The sequence below is a fragment of the Cryptomeria japonica genome, chromosome 2 (genome assembly GCF_030272615.1).
Source record: "Cryptomeria japonica chromosome 2, Sugi_1.0, whole genome shotgun sequence".
Lineage (NCBI taxonomy): Eukaryota > Viridiplantae > Streptophyta > Pinopsida > Cupressales > Cupressaceae > Cryptomeria > Cryptomeria japonica.
This window is the reverse complement of record NC_081406.1, coordinates 536,931,603-536,954,991: the sequence shown is the minus strand read 5'-3', so window position 1 is coordinate 536,954,991 and position 23,389 is coordinate 536,931,603. Positions and strand designations below refer to the sequence as shown.

The window sequence follows — 23,389 nt, the reverse complement described above, 5'->3', positions numbered from 1 at the left end:
TTTGGCAGCCTTGGAATTGGTCTTGATCCAGCACAATTCAATGATCCTCATTGCTCAGCCTCATCCGGATTTTGTTGATAATCAGTATTAGAGTTATAAGCGATTTAATTAAATATTATTCCTTATCCTAAGGTTATTATTTAATTATTTTATTACTAATTGATGTTATGGGGAATTGTGCAAAAAATGATATTTTTTCTAAGTCTTACCTGGGTGAGAATTATTTAATGGTTATAAGGAGACTTTATTTTTATATACTTCAAAGTTATATCATGCCAAAATCGTGGACCCTCCTCCTAGGCGCGATTTTTGGACTTGGGAAGTGGGCGCCATTCTTGGGTCCACCACATGAAATGAAATGCAGTTTGAAGGAGGGGAATTTGGGGGCAAATTTCATTTAAATTCCAAACTTGAAAATCTATATAAACAGGTGGCTGGCTCTTCATTTGGTTATCTAAAGAAAATATAGCATTATGTTGTCGGAATGACTCCAGACTTCTTCGAGGGGGAATACCTCCTAGATCTTTCCTTCCGGTTTCGAGTGGGACATCACTCTTAGCTATGGTTCGAAGTTGTGAGCTATTTGGTGATTTTTGGGTGTGTTGGTGAAGAGTTGTGTGCTGCTGTGTTTTTTGGTGTTGTTGGTGTGTGTTGGCTGGAAGTGTATTTTACTCGTAGCTATCTGTGTGTTGAGTGCATCGTTCTGGGTGAGGGCTCGTTGGAAGCGTATCGGAGAGACAATAATTCTCCTACATTGGTGTAGCATTTGGAGAACTCTCCAATTTATAGTTGCAAATCGAAATATTCAGCCAAAACGTGATTTCCAAAATTGCCTCGGGTTGCATGCATCATAGTTGCTGCTCTCCAATCGTGGTTTCAAGGTATTGATCTGATTGTTTATGTTATACGCTTCATTTGCATTTGGTTTGGCATGATTCCATTCAGTTTTGAGAGAGTTCAAGGTAAAGAGTGATTTGGTTTTGTTATGCTCTTGTTACCTTGGCTGGTTTATCGCCAAGTTCTTGTTCTTCATCCCGTTGAAAAGTGGAAGGGGCTGGCTTGCTGCCTAGTATTGTATTTGCATTGTAATTTCCAGCGTATTAGTGAGCTAACGAACTCCTTATCACTGTATGCTCTCAGCTTTCCACATTGGGCTCTTGGTGATCAAAAAGTGGAAGGGTTACTTTCAGTAGTATTGGGATTATATTTCCTAACTTTAATGGGTGCATTGTAATATTTGTTGTGCTCAAAAGCCGAAAAAATTAGTGGGGATATTACAGTGGTAGCAGAGCTGGTTTTCCAGCCAGCTTGTGAAGTCAGAGTAAACAAAGTTCTCCATGAGTGACAGAGACGATCGCTACTACAACAGAGAACAGAGATGCCAGCAGTATCAGATTCCTGGAGTGCCTTTTGAAGAGACTTTTGCAGAAGTCTTGAGAAACAGAGATAAGGAAGTTGATTAAGTGGACTCAACAGATTCAATGGGGGAAAGACTATTTGGACATAATGAAACAACTATGGCTGTAAAAAAAATAGAGAAGAAATTTGACACTATGATGGACATTGTGTGCTGGAGGGGGGCATGGTCAAGATCCAAATCAAAATTAGAGTGGTAATAATGTCAGCACTTCCAACAACTCCGATGGTAATGGAAATGGCAGCAATAGTAATGGAATGCCCGTTGGATCGGTGACTAGGCCATTGCAACCCGTTTTCCTTCCAAGGGAAACGCTGCCACCTGAAGTTGAAGTTCTTGTAGCTGAGGAGATTCGGGCCAGTTTTGTGGAGTATGCAGCATTTCCCCAAGCAATTCGAAATGCTATGTCTCTCGACCAATACATGAATCAAAAGAAGAAAAGGGAAGGGAGATATGATAATCGTTACTCCACTCCTAGAGATTATTAACAAACCCTTGGGAAGGTCACTCTAGCACACTTCGATGGAAGCAGTGTGAGCACAACTAGAGCTTGGGTGTAGAAGTTGGACAACTACTTATCCTTGAGACCTTTCGAAGAAAAGGCCATCGAGTTTGCCACCTTGCACCTAGATGGAGCAGCTCACAAATGGTGGTACCAAGGGTTGATCACCCTTGGTCATAACTTGATCCATACCTATGCTGAATTCACCAACAAGTTGATAGAAAGATTTGATACCAAGGATCCGGAGGTGAAGTTTAGAGAGCTTGCACAACTCAAACAACATGGTTCTGTGGACATCTTCATAACTGAATTTCAAAGTCTTTCAGTTATGGTTAGTAGTATCTCAAAGAAAAGACTGGGGGTCCTATTCACTGAAGGACTTGAAGAACCATTGAGAGGCTGGGTAAAAGCCTTTGATCCGCCCACCTTGGCTGATGCAATCAAGAAGGCCAGAAGCATGGAGTTGGCTGCCCCTAAGTCTAGATTTCAGTCAAAGCCTTTCCCATTCCGTAAAGACAAGAAGAAATTTTCTAATCAGCCTAAGAAGTTCCCTCCCCGGATGGATGATGAGCTCCGTCAAGAACTTCAGAGGAAGAATTTGTGTTATTCATGCAAGGAACCTTGGGTTCTGGGTCATAGATGCCATGGAAAGGGTAATGTTTGGCAAATGGAAGCATATTCAGCTGATGGATCAGATTCTGAAAATTTAGAACAACAGCTTGATTTGGAGGAAAGTGAGTATGAAGAGGCTCTAGAAGGGCTTGAAAGTGATCAAGATGATAAGGGTATGGTTGCCCAACTCTCTAGCTTCCACAAGAATGAATCATTCCGAGTTCGAGGAGCATTGGGAGAGCATCGACTTGTTGCTCTAATTGATACCGGAGCAACTCACAATTTCATTGATGCTAGGATTGTTGCCAAGAGAGGTCTTATCACTAATGATGTTGAAGACTTCAAGGTCATGGTGGCTGATGGATCAACAATTTGTTGTAAACGGATGGTGTCAAACATGTCAACGAAGCTTGGTAATTATGAAGTCAAGGATGACTTCTATGTTGTCAATATTTGAGGGACCGATGATGTGGTCCTTGGCATTTAGTGGCTGCAATCTCTTGGTGAGATCACTCTTAACTTGCAAACCATGGAGTTAAAGTTCATGACTGAAGAGAAGAAGGTGTTTTTGCGAGGGATGTCTAATGGGGGTCCTCGGATTGTATCCCTGAAGAGGATGGAGAGGTTGATCCGTCATAACCAAGTAGAGTGGGCAGCATAATGTGTGATAATGCCATCAAACCCATTAGAAGACAAGGGCAGTTACACTACTGATATTCAAGCTCTAATCTCAGACAAGAGCAAGGTCTTTGGAAATCCGCCACTTAGAAGATCTCTGGAGTGTATGGTCATGCCATCCCCCTCATCTGAAGAAAAGAGAAGCTATCCTGAAGACATTTAGGCTTTGATTTCAAAGAGGAGCAAGGTGTTTGAGACTCCACCCCCGGGTAGGCCGCCTGAGCGTGGTACTGAACACATCATTGAGTTGGAAGAAGGTACTAAGCCAATCATGACTACTCCTTACCGTTACCCAAAGAAGCGGAAGGACGAGATTGAGAAAGCCATCAAGGAGCTTCTAGACATGGGTTACATTAGGCCAAGCAAGAGCCCCCTTTGCTTCGGCTATTGTATTGGTGAAGAAGAAGGATGGGACCATGCGTATGTGCGTGGATTACCGAGCCTTAAATCAGAAAACGATCAAGAATCGGTACCCCATTCCGAGGATTGATGAGCTCATTGATGAGCTACATGGTGTTGTGTACTTCTCCAAGATAGACCTTAGATAGGGCAACCATCAAATCAGAATGAGGGCTTCTGATGTTGAGAAGATTGCTTTCAGATGCCACTTTGGGCATTTCGAATTTCTAGTCGTGCCTTTTGGTTTGACTAATGCTCCAGCCACATTTCAGTCTTGCATGAATAGGATCTTTCAGAAGCAATTGAGGAAGTTTGTGCTCATATTCTTCGATGACATTCTCATCTTCAACAAGTCTTGGAAGGAGCACTTACAACACTTAGATAAAATTCTTAGCATTCTGGAGTCTGAATCATTGTTTGCCAAAGAATCTAAGTGTGAGTTTGGAATGAGGGAGTTGCTCTACTTGGGGCACATCATCAGTGCAAAGGGTGTGAAGGTGGATCCTGAAAAGATTAGAGCTATCCTTGATTGGCCACCACTTGAGAACATAACTCATTTGAAAGGATTCTTGGGTCTATGTGGTTTTTATAGGAGGTTTGTGAAGGGTTATTCTCAGTTGGCTGCCCCCCTCACAGATCTCACTAAGAAAGGAGCTTTTGAGTGGTCTGCAAAGGCACAAACAATGTTTGATCAGTTTAAGGAAATCATGAGCTCATGCCCGGTTTTGGCCTTACCAGATTTCACCAAGCCTTTTGAACTGCAATGTGATGCGTCAGGAGAAGGTGTTGGTGCAGTTCTTATGCAAGACAAGCTTCCTATTGTCTTTGAAAGTAGAAAGATGAGAAGGCCTGAAAGGCTATATTCAATCTATGACAAGGAGATGCTTGCCATAATGCATGCCCTTGCGAAATTCAGGCAGTATCTGGTGGGAAGTAGGTTCGTTGTTAAGACTGATCATAACAGTTTTAAGCATTTCTTGCACCAGAAATATTTGAATGAAAGGTAGCAGAAGTGGGTTAGTAAGCTACAGGCTTATGACTTCGACATCAAGTATGTGAAAGGGAAGAACAACATAGTGGCAGATGCCCTTTCACAGAGACCCCATCTAAGCTCTATATGTGAGCTCATTGCTGATTGGAGGGACCTATTGCTTGCTGATTATGCCAAAAATCAGTTTGCAACCAGCATTGTTGAAGGCACTTTTCATGGTGAAAAGTACAGTTTGGTTGATGGATTGATTTTGTATAAGGTAAGGATCCTTCTACCTGAATCTAAGCTGAAGGAGAAGGTATTGCAGACTTTTCACGACATTCCTCTTGCTGGCCACCAAGGTTTTTTCATGACTTACAAGATCCGAGAGAGATTCTCTTGGAGGGTTGAAGAGAGATGTCTTGAAGTACATTAGGGAATGCCATACTTGTCAGAAGAACAAGGATGAACACACAACACCTGCTGGTTTATTGCAACCATTGCCAATTCTTAGTAAAAAATGGGAAAGTATCTCTATGGATTTCATCACCGGGTTGCCAAAGGCTAGTGGGAAGGATTGTATCTATGTGGTGGTGGATAGATTGACAAAATTTGCTCATTTTTTTGCCATCACTAGCTCATTTACAACAGCTCAGATTGCTGATTTGTTCTTCTTTGAGGTGTTTAGGCTACATGGGCTGCCTAAAAATATTGTGAGTGATAAGGACAAGAAGTTCCTAAGCTCCTTCTGGCAAGAGATTTTCAGATTATGTGGTACTGTGCTCACCCCAAGCACGAGTTACCATCCCCAGATAGATGGACAAACAAAGATAGTAAATAAGTGTTTGGAGGGTTACTTGAGGAACTACGTTTCAGAGTAGAAGAAGGCATGGGTAAGATGGCTACATCTTGGTGAATATTGTTACAATTCCACTTATCACATGTCCATCAGGATGTCACCCTTCATGGCACTTTACGGTTATGAGGCCCCTAGTTTTGCTGATTTGGTGTTTGGAGATAGCAGAGCACCTCAAGCTAGGGATATGGTTCAATAGTGTTAGGATATTCTGAAGGCATTGAAGGACAACCTCCAGATTGCACAGAATCGACAGAAGTTGTATGCTGATCAGCAGCGTATTGAGCGCTCATTTGAGGTTGATGATATGGTCTACCTAAGACTTCAGCTCTTCAAATAGTCTACTCTCAAGAAGAGTGGAGCGGAAAAACTCAAGCCACGTTTTTATGGACCATTCAGGGTCATCAGGAGAGTGGAAGTTGTGGCTTACGAGTTGGAGCTACTAGCGAGTAGTCGAGTACATAATGTCTTGCACGTGTCATGCCTCAAAAGGTGCTTGGGCACAATGTGATAGACTCTTCTGATTTTCCTCCTTTGGATGAAGAGGGAGAATTGGTGCTAGTTCCTGAGGCCATCCTTGATGTCAAGGAACAATTGTTGAGGAGGACCATCCGAGAGTATTTGGTTAAGTGGAAGGACTTACCGGTGGAGGATGCTACATGGGGGAATGAGGAGGTTTTACAACATCTTGGCTTGCAATTGCTTGAGGACAAGCAATTTTGGGAAGGGCGGACTGTAATGTCCCCTTCCTTGTGATGATGCATTCAGTGGTCCATTGGCCTATTCCGGAGACCCGAAGGCTATGTGGAAGGGTAAATTAGGGTTTCCATGTTCTTTGGAGTTCCGACCAAGCTTGTTAAGGATGGATTGTGAACTTACTATTTTTAGTTAAGGTTTGGCTGTCAGGATGGTGCAGAGTTGCTAAGCTCACCAAGCTCTTTCTCTGGTTGCAAAGATCACGATTTTCGGAGCATTATTTTATGACTTACTATTTTTAGTAAGTGGCAGTTTGGGCATTCTATTTTTGGCAATCCTGGAATTGGTCCTCATCCAACACAGTTCAGTGATCCTCATTGCTCAACCTCATCCGGATTTTGTTGATAATCAGTACTGGAGTTATAAGTGATTTAATTAAATATTATTCCTTATCCTAAGGTTATTATTTAATTATTTTATTACTGATTGATGTTATGGGGAATTGTGCAAAAAGTGATATTTTTCCTAAGTCTTACTTGGGCGAATTATTTAATGGTTGCAAGGAGACTTTATTTTTATATACTTAAAAGTTATATCATGCCAAAATATTGGACCCTCCTAGGCGCGATTTTTGGACTTGGGAAGTGTGGGCCCTTCTTGGGTCCACCACATGAAATGAAATGCAGTTTGAATGAGGGGAATTTGAAGGCAATTTCATTTGAATTCTAGACTTGAAAATCTATATAAATAGGTGACTGACTCCTCATTTGGGCAAATTGTGCAAAAAGTGATATTTTTCCTAAGTCTTACTTGGGCGAATTATTTAATGGTTACAAGGAGACTTTATTTTTATATACTTCAAAGTTATACCATGCCAAAATCGTGGACCCTCCTCCTAGGCGCGATTTTTAGACTTGGGAAGTGGGTGCCATTCTTGGGTCCACCACGTGAAATGAAATGTAGTTTGAATGAGGGGAATTTGGAGGCAATTTCATTTGAATTCCGGACTTGAAAATCTATATAAATAGGTGACTGGCTCCTCATTTGGTTATCTAGAGAAAATATATCGTTATGCTGTCGGAATGACTCCAAACTTCTTTGAGGGTGAATACCTCGTAGATCTTTCCTTCCGGTTTCGAGTGTGAGACATCACTCCTAGCTATGGTTCAAAGTTGTGAGCTATTTGGTGATTTTTGGGTGTGTTGGTGAAGAGTTGTGTGCTGCTGTGTTTTTTGGTGTGGCTGGAAGTGTATTTTGCTCGTAGTTATCTGCGTGTTGAGTGCATCGTTCTGGGTGAGGGATCGTTGGAAGCGTATCGGAGAGACAATAATTCTCCTACATTGGTGTAGCATTTGGAGAACTCTCCAATTTACAGTTGCAAATTGAAATATTCAGCCAAAATGCCATTTCTAGAATTGCCTCGGGTTGTGTGCATTATAGTTGCTGCTCTCCAGTCGTTGTTTCAAGGTATTGATCTGATTGTTTATGTTATATGCTTCATTTCCATTTGGTTTGGCATGATTCCATTTAGTTTTGTGAGAGTTACAAGCATTTTAGTGGTTTTTGGGATGGCTGGTTTTGCGTTTCATTGTCTTTGTTTTCAGAACAGCAAGTAGTGTTTGTAGTGAGAATGTGTTATTGAATTCTTGAGATATGTACTTCATTCTATCTTCTCTCACATTTCTATCTTTGTAAGAATTGCTTCAGTAGTACTGACCAATTCATTCTATGTTGCATTTCCCGCTGAACAAGTGGAAGAGGATGGCTTAAGCGCCTTTATGTTTTGTAATTCAGCTTTGTCCTCCCACTGAGCAAGTGGTTGAGTGATATTGTCCTCCTGTTGAAATATGCGGTTGAGTGATAGTTTTATGTAAAAGTCCTCCCACTACATAAGCAGTAGAGTGATTTGGTTATGTTATGCTCTTGTTACCTTGGCTGGTTTATCGCCAAGTTCTTGTTCTTCATCTCGCTAAAAAGTGGAAGGGGCTGGCTTGCCGCCCAGTATTGTATTTGCATTGTAATTTCCAGCGGATTAGTGAGCTAACGAACCCCTTATCATCGTATGCTCTCACCTTCTCACATTGGGCTCTTGGTGATCAGAAAGTGGAACGGTTACTTTCAGTATTATTGGGATTATATTTCCTAACTTTAACGGGTGCATTGTAATATTTGTTGTGCTCAAAAACCGAAAAAATTAGTGGGAATATTACACTCTTTCACTTATGCAGTGGGAAATATAGATAAGTAGCAGTAAGAATGATTGATTAGTACTACTGAAACAATCTTACAAAATAGAGATAAATGATTATAGAAGATGTTTAATGCTGATCCCAAGCAAAATACTTCCAAAATCACACAACATAAAAACACTACTGCTGTTCTAATTCTGCAAGCTAGAAACACACTGTCCAGCCACTATTGGAAACACCAAAACACTCAACTTTCTCGAAACTATCCGTAATCACACCAAATCAAATGCAAATGACTAATATAACATAGGCTACCAATCCAATACCTCAAACCTGCCACTTGGAAGCCTCAAATCTGATGCACACATCCCAAGTTAATTTTGAAAATGGCGCTACAGTTGCAGAATTCGATTTGCAACCAATAAACATAGTGACCACCAAAAGCCATGCCAAGATAGAAGAAGGATTGTCTTCCCAATATGCTTCCAAAGAGCCGATAAAACTCACTTCCAGCCAAAAACGCACCAGCAACACCAAAAACACAGCAGCAACATAGAAACTCCAAAACTCACATTGAAACTGAATCAAGCACTCCAAAAAATGTCACCCAAAATCAACTATCCAGCTAGTACTGGGTCTCAAGTACGAAATTGAAGCAACTAGGGAGCTCTTCCAACTTCGAAGTTTAGTCACTCACCATTCCGACAGCATAACAGTGTAAATTCTCAAGATGATCAAATGAGGAGCCAAGTACCTGTATTAATAGATTTCTCAGTCTGGAATTCAAATCCAAATACCTTCAAATTCACCTTTCAAATTTGCATTTCATTTCCCAAGGTGGGCCCAAGCTTGGTGCCACACTCATATGCCAAAACTCATGCCAAAAAGGGGAAAACCACGATTTGGCAAGTAAATAAAACTTGGCAAATAAAAATAATATCTTCACATTCAGTTTTGGCATCCCCTTAATCAAATAAATATTTCGCCTAGCCAGACTTAGGAAAATAACATTATGCACAATTCTCAATACAATTGATCAGTAATATAAATAATTAAATATTAAAATTTAAAGTAAAGTAATAATATTTAATTAATTCACTTATATCTCCAATACTGATCGTAGTGAAATCCACAGGTGAACTGAAGTGAAGAAGAACTGTACTGGATTGGAGCTCTGCCCAAGACTACCAAAAATAGCAATACTCGAATTGACACTTACTAAAAATAATAAGTCAAGAAAAACTACTTTGAAAATCCAGATCATCGAACCTAGAGAGAGAGTTTAGAAAACCCAGAAAAACGTACTATCCAGTCAGCCCAACACCCACTTACTAAAAATAGTAAGTTCAAAATTCTCCTTAGAATTGAATGCATGTTATACCACCAAGAAACTCTCGAAAAACCCAGAAGGAATCCATGAACAAAAATGTAGAATTCCCACCGGACAGTCCTCAAATGGCTCGTGCAGAACTCCACAAAAATAGGAAACCCTAATTCTCCATTTCAATCAGCCTACGGGTCTCCAAAATAGGCCAATGGACCACTATTTACTCCTCACTGAGAAGGGGACATTACCTGCTCTCACCCTCTCAGATTGGGCTCTCGGTAATCAGAAAGTGGAGGGTTACTTTCAACAGCATTTGGTTTCATTTCCTAACCATAACAAGTGTTGTGTTGAATGTAATTGTGGGAAAAAATTTGGGAAAAATTAAGGGGGATGTTACACTCTTCAACAACCATTTTAGGCCAGCGGTGCTTATCCATATTTTCAACCCTTTTTAAGTGGCTTAACAAAGGAATGATTGTTGATGCCTCTATCGGGAGCATTCCAACCTTAGCTAAAAGGATCTCACATGGAATCGTTGATTTGACTTTGAGACTACTAGTGATTAGATGTTTTTGAATTCTTTCTACTTCTTGCCATTTGTGGTTTGACATGCTACTCACCCAAACCTCACATCCATAGAGGATAATTGACACAACTAACAAACTGAAAAGGGCTTTTTTAGTCTTCCAATCCAACAACTTTGCTTTCCTACAGTTGTTTTGAAGAAGGTAAGAAGCTCTCCACCTTCCTTGGATCCTTTTGTCTCCCAGTTGCTTTCCTAGGTATTTGTATTCATCTACTATCTCCAATGAACTTTCTTTGAAGATAAAGTTAACCTATTGCTTCTTCCTCTTCAAAGAAAATATCACGACTTTGGTCTTGTTAGTGTTTATTTGCATCCCAACCTCTTGACAAAAGTCCTTTAGAGCTTTCAAATGCTCCCTCAAGCCTTGGGCAGATTTTGCAATTAGAACAAGATCCTTTGCATATAAAAGCAATTTTACCACGTGGCCTGCCAATTGGATACTCTCTTTGATGGTATTGTTTAACCACCCTTAAAGTTTATCAATATATATACAAGTCAACGTAGGGGATAAAGGACACCCTTGTTTGACTCCAATGTTGCTACCAAAGCATTCAAATGTAGCCTCTTTAGTTCTGATTTTAGCTCTAATATATTCAAAGAGGTTATGGACAGCCACTCTAAACTTCTTTGGAATCACAAGATCTTCCATTTTGTGCCAAAGCATGTCCCTAGGAACGGTGTCAAAAGGTTTTTGAAATCAATGTAACAAGAAAATGCTTGTCCTCCTTGGCTGTTCCAAACTTTTTCAATGAAATGCTTTAAAATGATGCAATGATCAACGATAGAGTGTTTAGGCTTAAAGCAAATTTGCCCCTTTGCTCTTTTTCGTCTTTTTCTGCCCAACTGTTGATTCTACGTTCTAGTGTTCTCCCAAAAAGCTTTCCAAGAAGAGGATTGACCATAATAGTACGATAATTAGAAGGATTATTGATGTCTCTACTTTTGTAAAGAGGTATAAAGACACTAGTTCACTCAAAAGGAAAGATGTTTTGAGTAACACTGTTAAAGATCCTTTTGATGTGCAGAGCTAGGAGCTCAACTCATTTTAAAAATTTTGCCTGCAAACCATCAATGTCTTGAGCTTTACCACTTGCTGAATTCTTTATACCTTGTTTGATTTCTTCTATTGGAAAAAGCTCGGCTGAAGTGTCAATTATGGGAGGGTTACTTTTCTCGTTTGCTTATTCACATAAAAGTTTCACATAATCTAATCACTGGGCATCCATGATATTATTTTTTATTTGTTTTCTCTTTTGTTGTAGCTACCTCCAAAAGCCTTTTGGATTGTGTTTCCCCAAATAAATTAATTCCTTTCTATTTGAAATCACATACCTTCTTTTTTTTGATTTTATTAATTATTAAATTACTTTATCTTGTTTTCTTTGCTTGATTCCTCTTTAAGGCATCTTTTAGCAGCCTTGCACTCTTTGTCACACCAAGGATTATCTGGGAAGGTATTTGAAACTCTCTTCAAAGTTTGAGATCTCTTACAAACCTTTAAAGCCTTGTCGATTAAAGGGATCGATATACTGCTATATTCATTTTGCCCCTCGTTTTCCTTGCATTCTCTACGTTTTTTAGCCAATTGGAGGTGCTATTCAAGAGTGAAGAGCTCTTGATTTTTTCGATTCACAAGAATTTTACCTTGTGTATGAAATTTGTTGTGTGTGTGTTGGATCTCCTCTCCTTGTAGGTCATTTGTGTTTATGCCAAACTTAATAAAAAGAGGTATATGGTCAGAATTCAACTCTATAGGACAACCCTCAATATTGAAGTCCAACGACTTGAAAATAGAGCTATGAGAACATACCACATAGTCAACTATGCTTTGCCCGTTGTAAGTTTTACCAATGACACTACTAGATCTAAGCTAGTTTTTCATGCCATTACAACTAACCATGCAATATAAACTAGATAGACCTAACAATTTGCTCCAAAGTGTGAAACACTCCCCTTCTATTCTTGTGATGTCCTTTTCCAAAGGTGATCCTCATTTTCCCCTAGCGACAAGGGGTTGTTGTCCTTTCCTACATTGCTGCCTGTAAAGCGGAAAATCGAACCCTAGGTGTTCCCCCCACTCCAAGGAGAGAGAAAGGAGGTCACTAGGATTGACGGTTTTCACTTAGGAGAGACTTTACATTCAAAAGAGGGGTTGAAACCCACAAGATCCAATCTCACACAATGCAAGACTGGATTCTAAATGAGTTTCAAGGGTTGAGACATCAAGGATACCCTCTTTTGTAAAGAATGTAGATAGAAGGGTTGAACTAGGAATGCATGTAAAGTAAGAAAGATTCGCTTGTAGACGGAGATAGGGACACGGGATGAAGCTGCGGACCTGAAATTAGCAGTAAAATGTCGAGACGATGCTGTCCTGCAAATTTGAGCGAAAGTTGACGGGACGATGGCGCCCGGAGTGCACACGGTCCTCCGAAAAATCCGCGAAACGAAGGGGGATCTGTTCGTCTTTGCACAAGGATTCCAGATCTTCAATTACAGCTGCATACCTGCAACCTACACACAGAAAAGAGAGGACGATTGGGGAGGTTAGGGATTAGGGGTTTGCCTTTAGGTCAAACCCCGGTTTTGGAATTAACCAAAAAATGAGAATGCTGTAAATGTAAGTGTTTGTAATGTAATCAAGTACTGATACCTTGTTGTAAGAATGTTTGTATTCTTACATGCGAAGGTGTAATGATGTTGTATGTTGTAAATGATCTCCTCTTCAATGGTTGAATCCTTGTCTTGAATGCAACACCTAGCCTTGAATGGAGACTTAGAATGCTCAATTGCTTGAAGGAATGCTTGAATGCTTGAATGTTTGAATGTTTGCCTATCGCTTCCGCGTCTTGCACTTGCTTCCTTACTTCCCACCCTTTCTAGGAGGGGAAAAGTAGTTTATATACTTGTCAATTAGGGTTAGGAGACTGATTTTTCCGACCTTAGGCCGACCTAGGAACATTATTTTCCAATTTGCAAACTTAAAGACCCAATGCCCAACAAGAGACCGGGCCCAAAATAGGGTTAGGGACCAGGGCGTTGGGCGCCATGGTCCTGAGGGACCAGGGCGCTAGGCGCCATGATCCCACCTCCCGGGACAGCAGGGTGCAAGGAGGATCAGGCCAAGGTGCAGAAAGATGCAGTTTTTGATGTCGCAAACAAGTTTCGGGGTCTCCATTCAGGTTCAACGTTGCGCCGCCATCGTCAAGACCCAAATGCAGTCGAAATTGCAAGTGTCGCAATTTTACGACGCTACACTGCCCAATTGAATAGATTGATTGTTCGCTGTCCTAGCATTGAAATCACCAATTAGGATTATATCTCCTAGATTGTTGAAAGTAGAATTCTTTTTATCAATGTAGTGGAAGGGTTTTCGTTATCTAGATTTCTCCTCTTGTATAACTTCGAGCTTTTTGGGGCAAATAACAAGCAGCCAGCCAAATTGTTACTTCATTGTCTGTTATTTTCAGCTATATAAATTGTTTATCTGGGTCCTATTTCTCAATTTTTACAATTCTACTCCACATTCTTTTATTAGGATTGTTATCCCTCCATGCCTTCTCACCTGTTTCAGTCTCTTCATTCCAGACAAAGATTTTATTGTATCCTTCAAATTCTGGAACTCTACATCCATCATGCTCATATCTTTCCATAGAAAAATAATATCTTTCCCTTCCACTATGGGTTGGTTCTCTCTTCCATGGGTAACCTCTGCGATTCCAACTTACCATGTTTAGATAGTCCCATGGGGCTCTGAATCCCCATTTCTTGTGTGTTAATCGATCGGTGACTTGAGCTTTCGCGTTTTTCAGCCATGCCCATTTTGTTGCTTCTCTTGGTAGATTTCACTTTCTCCACTCCTTCCTTTGTTCTTCTTGTTGAGCAAATGTCAAGTCTTCATTTAAGTAAATGTGAGTACCTCTAAGCAATCCCCTATTCTTTAGGATCGTAGACTTGCACTCCATATTTCTTAAAGTAACTCTCACATGTCTATCCTTCCCTCTCCTATTTTCTTGTTGAATACGACTTGTCCATTTCAGTTTGTCCTTGAGAAAATCTCTTGGTAGAATATCCGTTCTCTCTTTCTCTCTAAAGTCCTTGAAACCTTCAATGATGACATTTACCACATTGTATCGTTTGTCTTTTTCTTCTCTTATTTGCCTCTTGATTTGTTTCTCTATGATTTCCTTTTGCTCAAAGGGTTTTTTTACCACTTGAGCCCAAGATTTGGCCTCTTTTATGTGCTCCCTTAATTTTTTTTCTCTTATTACCATGTCTGCCATTACTGATTGAAACTCTTCCAACTGCATTGTGTTACTTATTTTTATTGACTTTGAACTCTCTTTTTTCTACTGCTTTTGCTTGTTCTACTTGTTTTAAATTGAATAATTTCTTGCTTCTCTCTCTCCAAATTGTTTTGCAAACTTATTACCTACTCCTTTAACAGCTTGTTTTCCCTTTCAAGTTTCCATCTAGCTTCTATAATTTCCTTTAGTTTGGTGTATTCTTGCTGCCCCTTTGCTTCTATAAATTCAATCCTTTTTTTCATGTTCATTAGTTCACTTACATAAAGCTCTAATGATCACAACAACGGAGAGATTGTGTGATTATACAGGCCTTTATTGCCTTGAGATCCTTCCTCTCTTACCTCTTTGTTTGTTGCAAAAGTTTCAGTTTTGACTTGTTTTGATTCATATGCTTTTTGGGAAGAAAATACCTCTTTCTTTTTGTCTGTCACACCACTGATGTGCTTGGTCATCCACTAAATGATGCATATTAATAGCTATTGTAGAGTTGTTTTTAGCTGTTTTTGGTAAAATCATAGTAAGCTTCTTTTTTTGCAACTATCACCTCTTTTGTACTTGTCTGTGCCTTAATATCCCCAAATGTTGTTTTCCATTTGCAATGATCAACTTATCACCTGTGCCAACTGCATTAACTCGATGAAACTTTGGTAAAAAGGATTTCCAATGTCCAAAATCCCCTCCTTGGGACCATAGTATGAACTTGCAAGCCCTTTTGTTGTCTCAAAACTGTTTGGAGTGCATTTCACTAATTCTAGGGTTTGAGTATACGTTTTCCCCTAAAAAGTGATTTTTGACAGTAGACCCTTGAACCCGAGTCAAAACTTCCTTGACAAAGTTTGTGATGGTGAACCATGGTAGGTATCGTTTTGATAACCCGCAGTTTACAGAACCCTAGTTTGCAGTTTTAAAGAGAGAAAAGCGGGAAAGCTTAAAAGAATTGTGCTGGAAAAAGATAAAGGGGGAGAGTGTGTGGCAAACATGTTCCCGTAGAGCATTGATCAGGGCCTACAAAGCAGAAAGAACCTTTAAAAACTGAATCGACACTACCCTTGTTTGACTTGTTGAGCTCTGTCCCACTATCTTGGAATCAACCATTGAGACTGCTACCTGACAGAAACCCTTGTGACAGAAAACAAACTTCCTCCATGGTCACAGGCATGCATCTACTATGACCATGCATCTGCCATCTCTTCATCTCCCATGCATCTTTGCATCTACCATAGCTGCAACTCCCACACAAGAAGAAAGTAGGTAGCGGGCAAAAGGCGTATGGTGGGCGCTAGCAAAGGAATTGAAAGAGTAAATACGAAAAAGACAATCAAGAGAATCACTATCTTCTTAGAAAATCATGTAGCCTAAGCTGAGGAAGTGGCACTAATGATTTGGTTAAGATTGTTGTAGATTTCAAAATGGTAGCTTTCCACTTGTGCTTGCCTTACAGAGCATCACAAAGGGGGGGGGGAGGAGGAGTGCGGTTGATGCTTTTTCCAAAGCTTAAAAAGTTGAGTCAACACTCAACGCTGCCTTTATAGACTTTTTTAGACCTGCCATATAAATACAACGAGCAAGAGCTATCTTCTAGCAGTTATTGTACCCAAAGTGGAGAGGCCGTACTATTTGGGGAAGCCATTCAACAAATGGGAGAGCAAAAGGGAGTCGCTGATTGGGGTTGACTAATCTTGTATCAAGTTAGTACTATTTGCCAATAAATATTGATTATTGACTATAGACAATGCTATATGTATCTATTTAGGTTATCAATTCTGTAACAGAAACACCTAGAGATATAAAATATTATTGTTAAATGTATTTTGTACTATTTTGGTATCAATAGAACTGTTAGCAATCTGTGAAGTTGAAAAAAAAGATGTTATGATAATTATTTGCAATATATCTAAAAAAAAAGAAGGTTAAAAACAGCTGGTTTGCAAACTGTTTGATGAAATGCCTATGTTTCATAACTGGTGAATGTTGCAAAAAAATGGTTTAAAAATCTGGGTTTGGATTGAGGGTGGACATTACACATATAAATTATTTTCTAAAAGGAACCATTTGATTAAACAGACAGTAAGAACTATATTCATTTATTCTCTTCCCAAGGTTCAATGCAACAAGAGAAGAGCTGGACACATATTCCTCTCTTTCAAAAACACATCTACACAACAAATAATTACTTGTATATCCATTCTATATACATCTATTCATAGTACAATCACATGCTTCCCAGGAACATTTAATAGGTAGCATACAATATAGATCCTTACATTCCTTTCTTTCAACTCTTCTTTTCTTAAACACAATAACCCATTTTTTTCAAGAAATTTTGCACCATCTTTCACATAATACATTAATATGATGTGCACTTTAAATAACGTTTTTTAAAAGAAACCTAAGAGGGTATTTCCTACTTCATTCTCTTAAAATCGTTTTAGTATGAGGTAAAGATAACCATGTTTAAAGTAAATCAATTTCCAACAAAATGCATCCAACCTACACATGAACAACAATCTTCAAGAAGAAGACCATGGAGTGCTCACCTCCCAACCATAGGGTTGCTCACAACCTAGCCCTGAGCTAGGAGGACTCTTGTTGAACTGGGGTACATTCTAAAACCACACAATAAAACATGGCACACTATTTAATTTTTTTTCAAACCATTGCAATACAGATTCCCATATAACCAAGGAGGTTTGCAATATATGAATCTTCTTCAAGATTCAAAATAGGGAGAGAGGAGATGACCTCTCTCTCTTTCCACAACCCAATTCTCAAACACATTGATATAGAATTTTTTTTACACAATCAACTAAACTATTGACTTCACAAATACAACACAATACTTCACATCTTATCTTAACATTTCACAACTCACAGACACCTGACTATTGAGATAACAATCAAAAATATTATCAACATAATTTTCAACAACAAGAAGGTAATAAAACAACACATTCCAAAGAAATGAGAGCCTACCTCTCCAAGCACCAAAAAGTTTGATGAAGAGTTGAAGATATTATTCACCTCAAGCCTTTCCCCATAATCTTCTTCACTCAAACTCTCATCTTTTCCCAACCTCTTTTCCTTTCTTAATTTCCAAACAAGATTAAAAAAAATGAATCCAAGAGAGCTTCTCTCATTCCCGAGTTACTACACATTGCTGAGAAAGAGGCAAAAAGGGCAGAATGTGAAGCTAAATAAGTTGCAAAGAAAGAAACAATTGAGGAGGAAGTGGGCCAAGAGGAAGTTCAAAGAAGGAGGGTTCTGGTTGATGCATGCAGGTGCTAGGTCATTGCCCAATTGGCCAAGGTTGCAGAGTTGTGTGTTTCCTTTGATTAAGACTTGGCCATTGTGTGCAAGGTGTTTGTAGGTTCAACCATGTTGCTAGATTGGGTAGAGACGTGCATAACTCCAATGTGTGTAGATTTGTGTTTGTCCAAGGATGAGCTTGTGGTTAACGACTCTTTAGATAGTGTCGTTAACAACATCAACGTGCAGGTTTAAGCACTATTTCCATGCATTGTTACTTAGCTTATTGTTGATATAGAGGTTTTACAAGATCTTATATAGACATTGTATCATTTAAGTAGTTGGCCTCTAAGACTAAAGAATTTCATCAACAATTGGAAGAGATTTACTAGCAAATGGAACACCTACTGCTAATAGCGCTTGATATGTTTTAGTATATTTTGAGGCAATTCAAGCTATACATTATCTTGTTATAGCTAGTCATCCATACCGGGTAGAGATCTTATTTAATCAAGTTTTATTTGCATTGGAATTGTTCAATGCTTTCTAGGCACTCCTTGGTGTTGTTAGGCATGTATTTTGGGGTTTTGTTTTAAATGTCCTATTTTGAGGACAAAACTCAAAACATCTAATTTGTGTTGGGAGAATGATCGCACTAGAGATGTACTTTGTATCTTGTGTTACTGGGTTTGGCTATTTGACTTTGTGTATTTCTTGGGTATGGTTTGGGGTTTGAAATGGGGCCAAGATGGCCTTGTGTTGCTTAGGGTCTAGCCTAGGCACCTTGGATCCCTTATGGATCCATCCATGCTTGTACCTTGGTGAATCCACATGCAACACACATCAAAATTAGAAAAATGCATTCTCATGATGCCATGACTTCCATCAATGGGAAAGAATTTGTTGGCACAATCAGAGCCATCAGTGGAGGTGAATGTAGAGGAGAGCATACTTTGCTTGTGTAGAATCAAGTAAGTTTGTATAAAAACTATCATCCCCTTGGATTGATATTGAAGGTGGGAAAGCACTTGAAGTGGGGTATTGGATAAGAATTTATGGTAGTGGTGGAAATAGTCTAATTTGCTAGGTTATTTAAATTTATTTATATAATATGTTTATTTTATATTTATTATTAATTTCTAGATTTATAAAATTATAAATTATTTATTTATATTAAAATATTAAAATAATTATTATGAATTTTTTTTATATGTTTCTAATATCACATATGTTTTACAACCAAACCTGGCAATATCTAGAGGAAAAAATCTGCTGTAAGGTGAACGGATTTTGAACTCTTACTCAAATTGGCAACTTAATTTATGTTATGTTTAATATTTAGAAATATGTGCCAAAAATAGATATTCACTAACATTAGAAGATAATGTGCATAAGTAGGGATAGAACATCTAGATGATGTACTTAGAGCACATCATGTAATTTAAGACTGTTGGATAAGATCAGATGCTAACTTTTAGGTGAAGCATGGACAATTCATAGTTGTATATAAAAACAGTCCTATTATAGATTCAATTGGTACTTGGGACAAGTAGCTATATAAACCCCATCATTATACTCATTTTAATCAAGGAATGAAGTAGCAGAGCTCAACTAGTGTTCAAGTATTGCATAATTGCTTGTGAATCTATTTTTGCATATATGATTTTCTGATAGTGTAGGATAATTAGGGGGTGAAGAACTCAAGTGTGCTTTGAGTGAGATCTATGGAGTGTGATGCCAGTACGCAGGAGTGAGCTTAAGTGATTAGCCTTGGTTGTTTGCATGCGTTTCATGAAATGATTATTATGCCTTAGGGTACTTGTATGTAATGTTCATTTTGTGAGTCTAATATGAACCTATTAATCAGGAAAGAAAAACTAGCCTACTTGCCAACCATCATGCAACTTGAGTACCCCCACTGAACTACATACAGACAAATAAAATGAACAAGGACAAAATAAAGGTGAATAAGATTGGTAGTTCGTAACATGGGATTATGCTTTTTATGCATGAATAAGATTAAAACTTTTTAATAGCATTTTTCCTAAATGAATAGAATATTTTCTTTTGAGATTCCATACCGACCATTAATTTTTTCTTCCCAGTAGTTGAGCAGGGTCCAATACTTGCGAGTGTATTGAGCATTAAAAGATTTCCTTTTCGGAATTTTAAGACTATAAGTTGTAAATTCAGAACTATTAGTGGTGACTTTGAATATTAATAATTAAATAAAATATACTCTATAGAGCAAGTCACATAAAACACCAAAATTTTTGTGATGCCACATGGGTGCACCAAAAACACGACATACACAAGTATTGGACGGACTTATTGCTTTGTATTTAATGGCACCTTAGCAAAAATGTGCTGATGTGGCACCATCTTTCATTAGGTGGACACAGAACAGTGGGTTCAGGTAAGCCTGTACAAAAATTTGAGTTTGAATGGTGACAAGCATTTGTGAAATGCAAGTTAGCCCTAAAGGGTCCTTCCCTCCAGCGACCGGCAATCCTGTGTGCCACTGTTGGGATTTTCTGTTATCCTGATTTTGAGATAAATAACTATCTTGACGTTGACATTTGCTGTGAAAATCTTCTGATGAAGTCTGTTTTTTTTTTTTTTCTTATATTTTTTTATTGAATCAGATTTATTTATCTTGTAAATTTGCTGACCTAATTCTTGATTTGCTTCCTAGAGGTTTGTAAATACTGGACGATTCAAATATAATAACTACAAACGCTAGCTTCTATCTAAGCCCAAGATAAATTCAATCTTATTTTGTTACAAAGGCATGGTATTTGGCTGGGGGATACTAAAAGGCAAAGTGCGTAACTATAATCTTGGTTAACAGCATTGGCTTCTTCCTTCCTGAACATGGCTCCAGACGTAGGATCCAAAATTTAGGAGGAAAACTCACAAATGCAGTTGATACAGAAACATTATACAATACAGTACACTGCAGACAAGACAATTTGCAAAGATACACAATATAAATCAGCAAAAACTTTTGTACACGATGGTACAGCTGCTAGTAAACAGAGCAATTCAATTTGAATAACCACAGATGCTTGTAGCTTATATGATTAAATTCTATTCATTCATCCTGTCAAGAACTGTCTGCAGTCTAGAAAACTGCTAGTAAACAGAGCAATTCAATTTGAATAACCACAGATGCTTGTAGCTTATATGATTAAATTGCATTTCATTCATCCTGTCAAGAACTGTCTGCAGTCTAGAAAACTTATTCATATTGAGCTTTGTTTTGAATTTCGTCCTTTTCCACTGCCAAAATGGTTTATTAAATTTGCATTAAGCTCTCTATTTATTTGAAACAAACATCTGAGGACAGTTGCATGCATATATTTGTTCAGCTATCCCATGATTTATTACTTCAGGTATGGGAGATATATTGTTTTTCTTTTGGGGATTGGTTGTTTCAAATCATCATACGTCTTAATTTAATATTTTGAGCATCCATTGATGATATAGGACTTTTTATTTTGTTTATAGACTCTTGGGCTATACACCAAGCAATTACATTTTACAGGATACAAAATTGCATCACCTACAAAATCATGATATATATTTGTTGAGCTATCCCACGATTTAAAGAATTAGGTTATGGAAGGTCTATGGTTTTTCGTTTGGAGATATGGTTCCTTCAAATCATTAACCGTGTGATTTTATTTTTTGAGCATTTAGTAATGATATTGGTTTTTTTCTTTTAAAGTAAAACTTCTAGAATTTTGGGTTTTACACCAAATAACATCATTTTGTAGGGTGCAAAATTGCATAACCAATGGAAATCATGATGTATGAGTTAATGAAAGCGTTTTATTGTTGGTGATGCAGTCTTTTATGTAGGCATGCTTTTTGGAAGCCTTCCTTCAAAATGACTGGAACATTTATAAGGTTGCACAAAATGTTTCAATGTTCTTGATGGCAATTTCATTGGATGATGATGGCATGATTCCTTATGACAACAGGAGTTTCATTGGTGGACAATTAATTCAGAACTGCAAATTCTTCCATGTAATGGTAAAGTCATTCATAGTAGAAATTCTTACTCTTAAAATCTGGAGTGGAATCTCTAAGTGGAACTGTGGAGCTATAAATATCTCTGTACATGGGAACACAAAAATGCAGTAAACAAATTGTGACATCATTGTGGCACTCCTATTGCTCTCATTTTGGACTGCAACTGTTAGTGCTGTCTTGCTGACAGGAGACTATCGTGTCTCTGGTGTAACTCTAATCAGTGTCAAGGAGAAGTTTGGGGAGAAGTTACCAGAGAATTGAAACGCTGTTTGTTATGAGTAATGAAATGATTATAGTTTAGCACCATGAGGATTTTAAGACTTGGAAGGAACGGTACATTTTCTGTAGCTAGATTATAAGATGCAGGTCTTCAGTTCTATCTCAGAAGCCTGTTAAATTTTGGAAGTAATCTTATACTGCTCATCATGAAAGTTGCTGTTTAAGTGCTTTTCAAGGTCTGCAATTATTGGAGGAGAAGCAACACAATTTAACAGCTCAAGGGATGATTCCTTTTTGCATGTAAAAACTGGTTATTATGAAAGTTTTGGTATCTGCAACAGATTTGGGATTCCTATCAAGAATGTCTTCCGAGCTACTGCTTGAAGCTGTGGTCATGTCCATGCAATATTTCTGGAGTTCTGTTCTGCCAAACTTCTTCTCCACTACAGACTAATACGATGCCCTGTGTAACCCATATCACTTGTAAAATGCTATCTCCCTGTCTAAATTAATCTTTTTGAAAAGAAATCATTTGAAATTCTCAAGAACGTTCCTTGTAGATATATTAATTTTGTGTCAAACTCAATTGAACTTTTAATGTGGCTCTTGACACAGCAGGACGTTACAAGAAACACAAAGGAAAACACCCAGCTATATAAAAGCATAAAGATAAATTCATAAGCTTTAATATTTGAAAAGATAATTTATTTCCTTCACTTGGCTACCAGCATGAACTCGTACATATTAATCTATGAAAGGGGACAGTTCATCTCCTAAACACACACGGCTATATAAAAGCATAAAGACAAACTCATAAGCTTTTATATTTGAAAAGATAATTTATTTCCTTCACTTGGCTACCAGCATGAACTCGTACATATTAATCTAGGAAAGGGGACAGTTCATCTCCTAAACACACTCGGCTATATAAAAGCATAAAGACAAACTCATAAGCTTTAATATTTGAAAAGATAATTTATTTCCTTCACTTGGCTACCAGCATGAACTCGTAAATATTAATCTTTGAAAGGAGACAATTCATCTCCTTCATTTGTATCTTAACAGAAACTCATGAGCATTTGTCCTTCAAAGGAGAATTCTTTCCTTCGTTTGGCTTGCCTATCAACATAAACTTATAATCTTTAAAAGATGATTTTTTTCCTTTTAATTTCTCACACTTGCCCCGCCATTTAGTATACAGCATACATTTATGAACATTTTTACTTTCAAACTAGATAGAATTCATTTGATTCATTTATCTATAATTTGTCCCCCCTTATTTAGTCTACAGTTACATTTGAAACTTTAACAGTAAATTCTAAATAGAATTCATTTGATTCATTTATC

The 23,389-nt window shown here is 38.2% G+C and overlaps 1 protein-coding gene across 3 annotated transcripts in view; it reads left to right on the top strand.

Moving 5' to 3' along the window:
• LOC131066770 (uncharacterized) overlaps positions 1–22,570 on the top strand; it is an 89,062-nt gene extending 66,492 nt beyond the window's left edge. For all 3 annotated transcript variants that reach the window (XR_009111723.2, XR_009111724.2, XM_058001609.2), the window contains one exon: positions 21,638–22,570. The gene's annotated coding sequence lies outside the window, so the exon portion shown is untranslated. The remainder of the gene's footprint in view (positions 1–21,637) is intronic.
• Positions 22,571–23,389: the final 819 nt, after the last annotated feature.